The sequence below is a fragment of the Ambystoma mexicanum genome, chromosome 1q, assembly GCF_040938575.1.
Source record: "Ambystoma mexicanum isolate Mex_15411 chromosome 1q, UKY_AmexF1_1, whole genome shotgun sequence".
Classification (NCBI taxonomy): Eukaryota; Metazoa; Chordata; class Amphibia; order Caudata; family Ambystomatidae; genus Ambystoma; species Ambystoma mexicanum.
Genome location: NC_090922.1, coordinates 1,526,732,807 through 1,526,746,181, shown reverse-complemented (window position 1 = coordinate 1,526,746,181; position 13,375 = coordinate 1,526,732,807).

Here is a 13,375-nt window from a genome sequence, read left to right as displayed (position 1 = left end):
CATGTAATATCACATACATGCAGGGTTTCGAGGCCTGTGCCCCTAGTGTGGTCGGGACAGTCATATTCCTGCACATAAACCCAACCCCATTTCTCAAGGTGACGGGTATGGGTATCTCTGCATAGTCCACCATTGGCAGCGGTGCACAAAGAGTGCATTCATAACCTTGGCAGTGTGGGGCCCACAGAACGTGTTCCCAATGGGGCACTAGACTGGTCCAAGCAGTCTCACGTGTGCCATTCTTGCACTTCAAGCCGTGTTCCCTTCTGTGGCACACTGCAGGATCCTCTCAACCTTCACCTGAGCTCTGCGTCTTCTGGGGGTACCCAGGTGCACTTTGTTATAGTCCCCAAAGATCGCTGACTCCACCACCAGGTCTTCCTCGTTGCCTCGTGCCACTCTCCTTGCACCTGTGAGTAGCCACTACCAATCACTGGAGAAGGGTGTGTAATGAGGCCCGTCTCACCCATGACACTGCCCCCACAACATTCTTCCATCTGTTGCATGCATGTGGCCATGGTTGCATCAACTCAGTGGTCTACAGTAAGCTCAGGCCTTCCACAGGGCCTGCCTCCTGAAGTCTTTCCAGGGACGTCATTTCACCAAAATGCCAGGGGTAGCGGAAGTGACATCACACGACCCTTGTCCCCCTGATGACATCACCGGAAGTGATGTCATTTGACCCCACCCCGAAGTGATATCGCAGGAAGCGATGGAACACAGCCTTTCACCCGTTGACAAAACAGAAAGTGGCATCACATAGCATTGTACACTACGAAAAATATGGTTACAATATCACTATAATGTGATGTACATTTCATACAAGAATGGATCGCCATATGTATTGTTAAGATCAATGAGTATAGGCTTATATTACCAAATTACTGTGAATGCAAGCAGATGTCCATTGATTTTATTTTATTTTATTTTATTTATAAAGTGCAAAAAACCAGGCCCAGGGGCAACCGGGCGCATACTCTTAAACATGTTACAAAAAGCAGTAGTTATAGAAGTTACAAAAATATACAACATATATACATGTACATACTCTTAAACATGTTACAAAAAGCAGTAGTTACAGTGAGTTACAAAAATATACAGCATATATACATGTATCGAAGGGTACCATTAACAGCGTATAATACATGGACAGAGCAGAGAGAAAATGTATATTCAGTCCTGTACCCCACATGGAATCTGGACTGTGTCAAGGTCTCATGAGTCTTGGGAGAGCAGCCATGTTTCAGCATTGTTCTTGAAGGAGTGGAATGATGGTTCAATTCTGATAGGTGTGGGCAAAGTGTTCCAGAGTTTGGAGGCCAGGACGGGGAAGCTCACCCCACCAGCTTTTTGGAGTTTGCATCTAGGCACGATGAGGCTGTGAGTTTGGGCTGCTCTGGTAGGTCGAGTGGAGGTGTGGCGTGAGAAGCGAGCGGACAGGTAAGGTGGGGCGTTGTTGCTCAGACATTTGTGAGTCAAAGCTAGGGTTTTCAGGGCAATTCTCTGTTTTACCGGGAGCCAGCGTAAGTCCGATCTGACGGAAGAGATATGCGAGCGTCTCGGGATGTTTAAGGCTGCCCTTAAGGCATTATTTTGTACAGTTTGCAATTTATTAAGGTTAGACTGACTGGTCCCTAGGTAGAGAGCACTACAATAGTCGATTTTGACCATAACAAGAGTTCTGGCGAGTGTGATACAGTTGGTGGAGTTTAGGAAGGGTCTACAGGTAGTGATAAGTTTGCAGGTATAGGCCGAAGCTGACCTAACTGCATTTATTTGTCTGTTCAGAGAAAGCGAGGAGTCAAGATAGACCCCTAGCGTCTTAGTATCTTTGGAGACTTTAATGTCATTGCCGTCAATAATGAAGGACTTGTAGGTTTGGTCTAGTTTGTTGAGCCGATGATTTGATCCTAAAAGTAAGAGCTCAGTCTTATCATCGTTAAGGCAAAGTTTGTGCTGTGCCATCCAGGCCTGGATGACCGAGTAAACATCGTTAAGGGTTTTGGTGGCAGCTGTGTAGTCTACTGTGATAGGGATGAGTATCTGGGTGTCGTCCGCGTAGCTAGTGTAGGAGACACCCAGATAGTCAAGCACATCGAAGAGGGGCTTGGTGAATACGTTATACAACGTAGGGGATACACACGAGCCTTGAGGAACGCCACAGTGAATAGGGGAGGGATCCGCTGATGCCAGCGGTGAGAAGACCCTCATGGATCTATTGCTCAGGAATGAATGGATCCAGGCATTGGCAGAGTCAGAGAAATGGGCTGCGGATTTGAGATGCTGGCAGAGTATTTGGTGGTTGACCAGATCAAAAGCCGCAGAGAGATCGAGGAGAAGGAGAAGAGCTAGCTTCCCATTGTCCTTCAGTGACTCCATCTGAGTTTTCAAGTCGATCAGAGCTGACTCCGTGCCATGTTTAGGGCAGAACCCTGATTGTCTTAAGCCCAGGAGATTGTTTAGTTCGAGGTAATCCTGAATCTGCAGGTAGGCTGCGTGGTCCAGGATCTTGAGCAGGAATGGGACTGTAGTGATAGGTCTGAAGTTAGTTGGGATATTAGGGTCAAGGGAGGGTTTTTTGAGGAGTGGGATAACCCATGCATCCTTTAGGTTGTCGGGGACAATACCCGTCTTTAAAGAAGCATTTATGAATGCTGTAATGAACGGGGCTAGCTCATGAGATGCTTCCTTGATAATAGGTGCTGGGCAGGGGTCGCCTTGGCAATTGGAAGGTTTTTAATTGTTTATGATGTTTTCTACTTCGAGAGTAGTGAGTTGGGAGAGTGAGAAAGGTTTATGCGGATAGGTTAAATGTGTATTAAGTGTAGGTGTGCTCGGTGGTTGGTCAAGCTGTAGGGATTTCTGTTTGTCCCTGATTTTAGATTGGAGGGTAGCAATTTTACCCAGGAGTGCTGACTGAATATTGGTGCACAAATTGAAAGGGCCCCCTAGGGGACCCTGACGTCTATGACGTCTATGGAAACAAGGCGGGTCACCACACACGATAGAGACGCCAGACACGAGGTTGTATTCCCAAAGCTAGGGTTTTATTGCAAAGCAAAAGTCTCAGTTGGCCAACTCAGTCTCACGCCCTGCGACGTGTATCTCTAGACCTCGAGGGACGCAAGAGAGTGAATTACGTACATCAGTTACATATATACAAAATGCATATCAAACAATCAGCTATGACATGTTTAACACCCCCATTTATTGGGTTTCTTTGAGCTTGGTGTGATGATGGACATCTCCGATCACTATGACACCTTCAAACATCTATTCTAGTAACAATTTGCAATTTGTGAGTGCGAAGGCATCTTTCGGTTATTGGATAGAACACAGCGCTTCTGTTCTTGGAAGCGAACTACATACGGGGGGGAGTTGCATTCCGGACCTTGCTATCTATCAGGTGCTATTCGCGTCCTGGGAGCCGACATGCTCTAGCGGGCTCAGCAAAGGGGGGCCGTTAGAACAGCATAATTCAAGCCGTTAGCGGTATTATTCTAACATATTCTACCATATAACGAGACTGGCTGGCAGCTGTGAAATGATTAAATGCCCTGCAGCTCTGCTTCAAGGCTACATTCGGGAGGGAGCCGGGCATTCCTCCTGGCGCTGCCTACGTTTGTGTTTCAGCAAACTCTTGTTATCCTCACGGCCCTGCGGCCTTGTCCTTTTCACATACAGACAACAATGTTCCACAGTCGAGCAGTGTAAGCGGAAAATATACTGCAAAGCAATAGGAACAGAAAGCAATGAGCAATGGTTAGAAAACAAAATGGCGATTCTTGCTACATCAAAATGGCGTTCATTGGCAAACTCGAAAACCTATATTCTGTCGTATCGTGCAGAAGACGGTTGGTCCACGGCCACCAAAATGCGTTTGCGGTCTCAAAGTAGAGGTATCTGTATTTCTAGACTGACAAACCCTCCTTTGGACGTATGCCAAACGTCTCATCTATTTATTGAAACCTCCTCTAGTGATGATGAATCTGAAGTACTTATGTCGGAGTCTTGCATGCTATCGTGGACATCATTGTCTTCATCAATATCTATTGCCATCAACTCTTTCACTGCTCTCATCTCATTTGGGTCTGGGCTAGTTCGATCATGAGGTTGTTTTTTCTTTGTTATCATATGCATGCATCCTTCCGTACATCCCTCAGTTACCTCTGCGCAAACTATGGGTAAACAATGTACACAACAACATCACGTTAGGAATATTCCGAATACCACTACTAATATTGAGATCAACTTCCATCCCCAAGATCGTAGTATTCCCCAAAACCAAGATCCTATTCCCCAGCTCTCTTCTCCCGTGGGGAGTTCAGAGCTCAGAACGTGCATTTTCTTTATTGCTTCAAAGATCGTGGGGGAATAGTCATCGACATAAACGCAACATGCTGATCCCACTATTTTGCAAATTCCCCCAGGATCAACCAGGATTACATCGAGAGCCATTCTATTTTGCAGCGTCATTAACCTGATTCCTCTCTCTTCCAATGTCATGTTAAATACTATATATCTGTTGTTGTGTTTATTGTATTCTTTAGTATTCTGGACAGTTGCCTTATATTATAGGAGTTCACTATCTGTCCTAAGAATGGAATGAATGATTTCACTACATCAGTTGCTATTAAAACACCTTCGTCAGTCCTTTTGACTCTTGTTCTGGATAATCTGGCCATGGCTGCTGTTTCTAAGAGGAATACTCCTGGGAACAGTAGCCCTTGGTAACATGTACCTCCCCAGTTTCTGGGCAACTAAGGGTATGCTTTCTCTCCACATATAAAATAAACTGGATCACCTACGTATACTGGTTCTATTTCCCATTTTAGTACCACTGTATTCATACAACCAGTATATGTTCCGACTGAAAAAGAGCCTTTCTTTTTTAGACAAAAAAGGGACAGTTCTTGGGCTATAATTCACCGTGTAAGATGGGGGAATTGCATGTTTGTCCCCTTCTGTTCTTACACGAAACGTCATTACAGATGTTTTTTCTGGCGGGGACAATCTATCTCGTCTATTCTGTCGTGTTATCTTCCGTGTACTTTTCCTCGTGGGCTCTGGGGCTATTACTTGTGCTTTATGGAAAATGGAACAACCCACAGGCTTCATTATTATCTCCACAAACTCATTCATGTTGGTTCTGTCTAATTGACCCGTATTACTCTCATTCCATTTCCCATAGAACATTGCACCTAAAGAAGCACTACATGCAGAACTTAATGGTAATGGCTGCACATACCACCCTATTCCTTTTCCGGCATGCTGTGGTAAATGGGCACATACCCAGCAGTTTGTTTTCTTCAGGATTGCATGTGTCATGTTCATTATCAGCAGTAAGGTGTTATTTCCAAAACCTTCCCTGTGTTTTTCTTCCATTGGGGGTAGGGTATAAGTGATCACCTGAACCGGGCTTTCAGTAGTGGATATATTAATTATTGGTAAAAACATTTCTAATGGGTGTATTGTTTCTACCCACCATAATATTAGGGGTGTCGATATTGGTGCTACCACGCTCATAAAGCACATTATTATCGTTAGTGCCAGCATACAATTTGTTTTACCATGCGTTTTTCTTAAACTTATAGTCTTTATAACTGACTCATTCTCACAGTGGTGGTGCAGGAGGAGGCTGGAACCAGTCCAGGCATGTTTCTCATCGTCCTTCTTCTTTTTTATCACAGCTCGTTGTGGATATCTTTCTTCGTCGCGCTTGCTCTGATGTTAATAAGTTCAATGGAATTGTCACAGTTCAGTTTTGCCTGTCCTTTTTACCCTGGATTCGATTATTCATTTTTAGGCGAGATCACTTGTCCCTTCTTATACTGCTCAGAGGACCGTTGATCAGTTATCGCCTCAGTATCATGTGCGCCCAGCTTGTCCACTCTGGTTCCGGACACATGTACTGTTAATCAGTTGTCTCACTTGCCATAGTACCATGTGCGCCCAGCTTGTCCGGTCTGGTTCCGGATACATGTACTTTTTATGATCGCACCGAGGAGCTGCGAGTCTTGAATTGTCCGATTTGCACAATTCTCACGCTTCTCTCCTCTACACCCCTGGTTCCTTCTCCGTCCATGAGCTGAACCAGAGGTTGACATAAACACCAAAAAAAACTGCGGATCACTTTGTCTTCCGAGGCCACAGGTTGTATCGCCTTGCTCCTGGTATCGTATGATCCGTGAACAGTGCCAGTGCATTTTCAGATTCAGGCTTGAAGTCAGCCTGTGGCGCTACTGCAGGTGCTGGTGTGCGCCGCGCCAATGATGCAGATCTGTTTTTTGGAGTGCTGGCAAGTGCTGGTGGGCGCCAAAGGGGTACACGATTTTGGATTTGCTTGTATCTGCAAGGCAGATTTCACGTCGGTCAGCAGTGATGTCGATTCTGCTGTGCAACGTTGAGGCACTCTTTGCCCTTCCTCCTTTTTGGCAATCGTCTCAGGCTTTGTTTCAAGTTTCACTTCTCGTTTTGGCAGATTAGGTGGCTGCTCACTGGCAACAGTTTCTTTCGTTTCTGGGACCGCTGTCTCTTTCCGGTTATCAGTGTCAGGCAAGACTTTCAGTGCAGTTGGAATCTTTTTGGCATGGGTGGCATGGATCCACGACTTCCTTCCATCCACCGGTATTGCCGTCTGCATCGCCAAAAGTACTTGATGGGGCCGCGCCACCTGGGTGCTAATGATGACTTTCTATCAAAGTTGTTTAGCAGCACCCAGTCTCTTGGCTCCAGCGCGTGCCCCGGACTGGTGTACCTTACTGGTAATGCCTCCTCCACCTGCTGATGAATCAAACGCAATTTCTGCATTAAAAGGCCACAATAAGTACTAAGCACAGGATGTTCTATCTCACTAAGTCGTTTTGGCTGAGGTGCGCACCAAACATTTGCCGGCCTCCCTATTATGATTTTGTGCGGGGAGAGCCCAGTTTTAGCCTGTACAGACGTACGCATGCATGATAGTGCTATTGGTAATGCATCCAACCAGCTCAACTTTCTTCCCGCACAAATCTTGCTAATCTTTGATTTAAGAATCCTGTTGTGCCTCTCCACAAGATCGGCAGAAGTCGGATGCCTTGAACTATGGAATCTCTTATCAATCTGGAGACCAGCACATATCTGTAATACCACTGCACCCACAAAATGCGGTCCATTATCAGACCATAGGACCCGGGGCAAGCCAAATCTGGAAAAATACTCCTTCAACATTACTTTTGCCGTGTTCATTGCTGTGCAATCTTTCAAAGGATATGCCACCACCCACTTACTGAATGCACAGATTACCACCAAGATGTATTTTAAGATTTGGCACCTCTCCATCTCTATGAAATCAAAATGAACTACCTCAAACGGCATGGAGGGCAGGCCAAAACTGCCTGTTGGACTCACTGTTCCCTTCCCTACATTGTGTTGCAAACACGTGATACAGTTCTGCACCAACCTCTCTGCATTCTTTATATGTTTACATTATGCCATACTGCGGATAGGTGCTGTATCATTTTTTTGGCACAGATTTTTTTTTTTTTTTTAAATAGATTTTTATTGATTTTTCAACACAAACAACGATACAAACCAAACAGCAGTGCAATAAACAATATTTCAATAAACATTTAACCATTAGTGCGCACTACTCCCCTGATCCCTCCCCCCTCGCGAGCCATTTTCCATGTCTTGTTCCGCTTCTGTTGCACATGAGCGAGCATCGTCATCATCTGGATCTCCCAACATCCCTGTCCCGAATATGCAGGATATCAGTGTCTTCCATGCCATCAAAGAGCCCAGTTCCTCCTCCCAAGACATACAACTCGCCTCTTGCCACACCGCTGTCTCAGCCTCCGCCCATTTCTGTAGGTCATTCCACCACACCTCAACCCGTGGCTTGCTACATTTTTTCCAGGCCATGGCTATTCGTCGTTTGGCCAGCACATACGCTAAGTCTTTCAGTTTGCTTACATGTTTCTGTTGCCGAGGTCTGGGAAACCCACCCAGAAGGCATGCCCAGGCGGTGTCTATGGCAAACGTGACCCCTCTCTCTCTCAGCTTGCGCGCCGCCTCCCTCCAGAACCCCTCAATCACTGGGCACGCCCAAAACATATGCGTCATGTCCGCATTTTCTTCGTCGCATTTGGGGCACGCCTGTCTGCCTACATTCCGAAATTTGGATATCCTCAGCGGGGTCATGTACGCTCTGTGCGTGACGTACAGTTGTATTTGCTGCAGTCTGGCATTTCGAGACACTTTCCTGTGGTACCCCAAAGCCCGTTCCCACATCCCATCTCCCATTTCGATCCCCACCTCACTCTCCCATTCCAATCGTAGGCATGCCAGTTCCTTCCCAACTTTCGACATCATCATCTCATACAGCCTAGAAATTTCATGTCCCCCTTCCGTTGTATCATATATCCCCGCCATCGTAACCTCCGATTCGTCTGCCATGATATTCTCAGGCCACAGTTCCCGTATTTTCTTCCCCAATCTGTGGTATGTAACATATTGGCCTTCGTGCAATCCAATCTCCTCGCTAAGTTCCACAAACCCCTTAATAGCACCTTCCTGCCACACATCGCCCAATGTCACCAACCCCACCGATTCCCAGTAGGTCCTAATAATCTCCCTCAGCTGTCCATCCACCCCCGCCAGGGCAACCAGTGGAATTTGCGGAGAACACGGAAGTGGGTCACCCATCATTGTACATGCCCGTCTCCACACCTTCCACCCCAGCTTCACCATCGCCGGGTACCCTCTCGTGACAGCCTCGGGCAACCAAATGACCTCCTTTAAGAAAAATGGGGCACAATCTTGCCCGAATAGTCTGAGTTCTGGGGTCTCTTCGTCGGACAGCCATTTAGACACAAACTGTAGTTGGCTCGCTATGTAATACGCCTCAAAGTTTGGGAGTTTGACTCCCCCCTTTTCATGAAAGTTCTGTAACTTCCAGAGCGCTACTCTGTTACGAGTACCATGCCACAGAAACTCTCTGCAAACCCCATTTATTTTAGTGAAAAAACCCCTAGGGATCATGTATGGGATGTTGCTAAAGTAATGTAGCAGCCTAGGCAGAACTACCATCTTGATCATCGCCCCACGCCCCATCATCGCTAAGGGCAACTTCTGCCAAAAGCTCATACATGCGCGTATCTTCTCAACAGCCATCTCTGTGTTGCGCTTGTATTCTTCCTCCACCGTGTGGTAGATATCTATTCCCAGGTAACGGAATGTATTGACTGACCAGGGCACCTGGAGCACCGGCAGCCGCTCCGCGGGAACACCCCTATAGCAGCCCAACGGGAAAATGTACGATTTCTGGGGGTTGACCGCTATGCCCGACAACCTCGCATATCTCCCCATCACGTCCAGGATATATTGTAAATTCTCCTCCGGATGACTCAAGTACAGTAACAAGTCATCCGCATACAGGGATATCAGATGGTTTTCTCCCCCCACCTTAATGCCCGCGATATCATACTGCTGCCGCAAGTACAGTGCCAGAGGCTCCAGGGCCAAGATATACAACATTGGGGACCAAGGACACCCCTGTCTAGTGCCTCTACTAAGCTGCCATCTCTCGGATATAATCATGCCCGTCCGAACTCTAGCCAGCGGAGCGCTGTACAGCAGCTCCGCCCATCTAATATATCCTGGTCCCAGTCCGTATTCTCTCAAGGCCGCCAGCAGCCACTTCCAATTAACCGAGTCGAAGGCTTTAACAGCGTCCAACGACACTATCGCCATTTCCCCATCACTGTTAAATCCCATTTCAATCACCCGGTGGAGTCGTCTATGGTTTTGGGCAATGTTTCTCCCCGGGACATATCCCGTTTGGTCCGGGTGTACCAGTTTGCCTATCACTCTCCGCAGTCTGTTGGCCAGGACAGCCGTTAGTATTTTGCTGTCCTGATTCAGCATAGATATTGGTCTGTACGACCCACAACTATGCCCGGGTTTATTAGGCTTAGGGAGCGGTATAATAATCGCTTCCCTGAGCGATTCCGGCAACCTCCCCTTCTCGAACGCCTCATTAAGCATATCAAGCATCGGGGGGAGCACTTCCGCTCCAAAGGTTTTATAAAATTCACTAGGCAGGCCGTCCGTTCCTGGGGTCTTGCTAGTGGGTAGCTGCCGGACGACCGCCTCCAACTCCCCTAGTGTTATTGGGGCATCTAGTTCCTCTCTTTCCTCCGTGCTTATCCTGGGCAGCCCGATATCTTGCAGGGTCTCCAACATTTCCTCCCGGTCGCCGCCACCCGGATCCCCATACAATGCTTTATAGTAATTTGCGAATTCCTCATTGACACCCTCCTGGGTATTTATCTGCTCCCCATCCTCTCTAATTATTGTCCTAATCGGGGGCCTCGGGGTTTCTCTTTTATATAACCATGCCAAAAGACGACCCGTTTTATCTCCTCCCGCATGTTGCCTTTCAATATACTTTTTGTAATTTAGATTACAGAGCCTCCCCCAATGTTCTGTACACTGCTGCTGCAGTTTAAGCACCAGTTCGTTATCTATATGCTCGCTCTTCAGCACCTTTTCCAGCTCTCTCTCCGCCTTCTGTAAATCGACCAGGGCCCCATTCTGCAAACCTTTCGATTTAGCAATCGCCACCCCTCGTACCACAACCTTAAAGGCCTCCCACAGAGTTCCCGCCGAGTCAACGCTGCCAGTGTTGGTATCGAAATAGCTAACTATTTCCTCCCGCATGTCTTCCCTAAAAGCCTGGTCTTTAAGCGCCTCTGCGCGCAGGCGCCACGTCGGGATCCGCGCTCTGGGGCGGCCATATTGCCATCCCACCACCATAGGCGAGTGGTCCGAGAGGACCCTCGCTCTATATTCCGCACTAGACACATCCCCCAGGACGTCCGACGTGGCAAAAATATAGTCTAGCCTGGTGTGCAGCCGCTGCGGGGCCGAGTAATGCGAGTACTGTCTCTCATTGGGGTGCTTGGTCCTCCACACGTCATCGAGCTCAAAGTCCCGCAGCAGCGTCCGCAGCACCCGGGCTGCCGGGGCGGGCCTAATCACCTTATCGTCGGATCTGTCCATCCCCGGGTCCAACACACAGTTGAAATCCCCTCCCCAGAACACCGCACTCCCCACACACCAACTCAAGTTGGTACTCATGGTCCAGAAGTACTCTGCCGTGCCCTGGTTCGGGGCATACGTGTTCACTACACACATCTCTCTGTTCTCGACTACCCCTCTCACCATAGCCAGACGCCCCTCAGTATCCACACGTTCCTGCTGCAGTTGAAACGGGACATGCGGCGCCACCCAGATCAGCACGCCTCTAGCATAAGCTGAGTATGCGGATCCTACCACCGTTCCACCCCACTTTTTCTTCACCAGCTCTAATTTGTCTCGGGTCAAATGCGTCTCTTGCAGTAATGCGACGTCTATCTTTTGTCGCCTCAAGTACAACATAACTTTGTTCCGTTTAAGATAGCTATTGAGGCCCCTGACGTTCCATGTTAACAATTTTAGCTCCCCCATGATGTACTGATATCTTGCACTCTCCCCCCCGACCATCCCTGCTCGTTCATGCTATCCAGAAGTCTCATCCAAAATCTTCCCTCAGGGCTCGCGATCCCATTCAAACCTCCCAACACTATGTACACCCCAACTGCCCCCACCCCCCCCATTCCCCCTACCCATCCCCTCCCCCCCAACTCCCTCCCCAACTGTTGCCCAGCTCCATCCCGGGAACTCAGGCCCCCCCACATCTAGTTCCGGCTGTTACACACAGAGCCCAGTAGGGTAAAGTCGCCCTAGCGGCCACTTAACTAAGAAATACTAAACGGGGGTGAATGGACCAGCCCCGAGAGGCTCCCATGTACGACAACAATTGCAGTGCAAACAGTGCATTTAACATCCAGTTCTAGGCCCGACCTCCCCAGGCCATAGCAATAACTATAGTCAAGTCCCATAGTCTCCGACAACACCCTCTCTCGTCGTAGAGCACTTATCTCTCATTGCCACCTTCATCCGCCCGGACCTCCGACTCCTGGGGGCTGCCCTGCATGTCCAGCCAACCCATGGCTTCCTCCGGTGACTCAAAAAACAAGGATCTATTATTGTGGATCACCTTTAATTTGGCCGGGTAGAGGAGCATATATTTCTTCCCTGCCTCTCTCAATCTTCTCTTGACCGCCCCGAAGTTCATCCGACTCCTCTGCACCATCATGGTGTAGTCTGGGTAGGCCGTTATAGTGGCCTCCCCCCTTTTGATGGTTCCTCCTTTACGAAAATGCTCTAAAATCCTTTCCCGGTCACGGTAGTTGAGGATTTTGGCTATCATCGGCCTGGGCGGACCGCCCGGTGGAGGCCTCCTAGCCAATGCTCTATGTGCTCGCTCCACCGCAAAACCCTGCGACAGCGCACCCCCGGTGATCTCTTGGAGCAACATATTTTCAATGAAGTCCGTGGGATTATGACCCTCTAATCCTTCCGGGATGCCCACAACACGGATATTGTTCCTTCGGGCGCGCCCCTCCGCTTCTTCGGCCCTGTTCTCCAAGTTGCGTACTTTCTGTTCCAAAATATGCAGGTCGGCCTTGTGTGAGGCACAATCTGCCGTGTTGGCGCTGCCCTCCTTTTCCAGACTCTCTGTGCGCTCCGATAGGGCCTTCACATCCTGTCGAAGTAGGTTCACCTCCTCCCGAACTTCTCCGACTTTGAGGTCGAGCGCTGTTTTCAGGTCCGCCACCACCATTTCAAGCTTGGCCTCCCAAGCGCTTTTCAAGTCCGCTTTCAGTTCCGCGAGAGCAGCCAGCACGTCCTGATTTGGGCTAGCCGCGGCCATGGGTGGCTTCTCCTTGGTCCGAGCACTCTCTGGGCCCGTCGGTGTCTTGGTAAACTCGTCCAACGTGGGCTGTTTTGCTCTCTGTCTGACGGCCTTATTCGCCATTCCACAGCCGCTGTAAGCCGTGGGCCCGTGCACGCGACCCCGTCGTAGGATCAGCCACTATCCGAGTGTCCCCCAAAGGTCAGGGCCAAAGCACGTAGTCCGTTGCACCAGTCAGCTCAGGCGGGTCCTAGTGCCGACCGCCGACCGTCGCCGACCGTTTCCCAGGCCCGCGTTAGGTCATCGGTGCCCACAGAGACGCGCTGACGCTCTCCCAAAGGCTTATCTGTATCACCACGGCCTGCACCGCCCACGTCGCCGCCGATCACCGCAAGGGTGTTCCTTTCAACGCGTTTGTGTCCCCTCCATTGTCCGGTGTGGCCGCCATTTTCATTCCGTCCGGTCCGCGACTCCAGGAACTTCGATGGCATTTATCTACCGTTGCCGGGCTTGTGGAGGTTCCAGCTCTTCCATAGTTGTGCAGCTCATATTCATGGACAGGTACTCTCGTTTCTGGCCTGCGGGAGTTAGTGC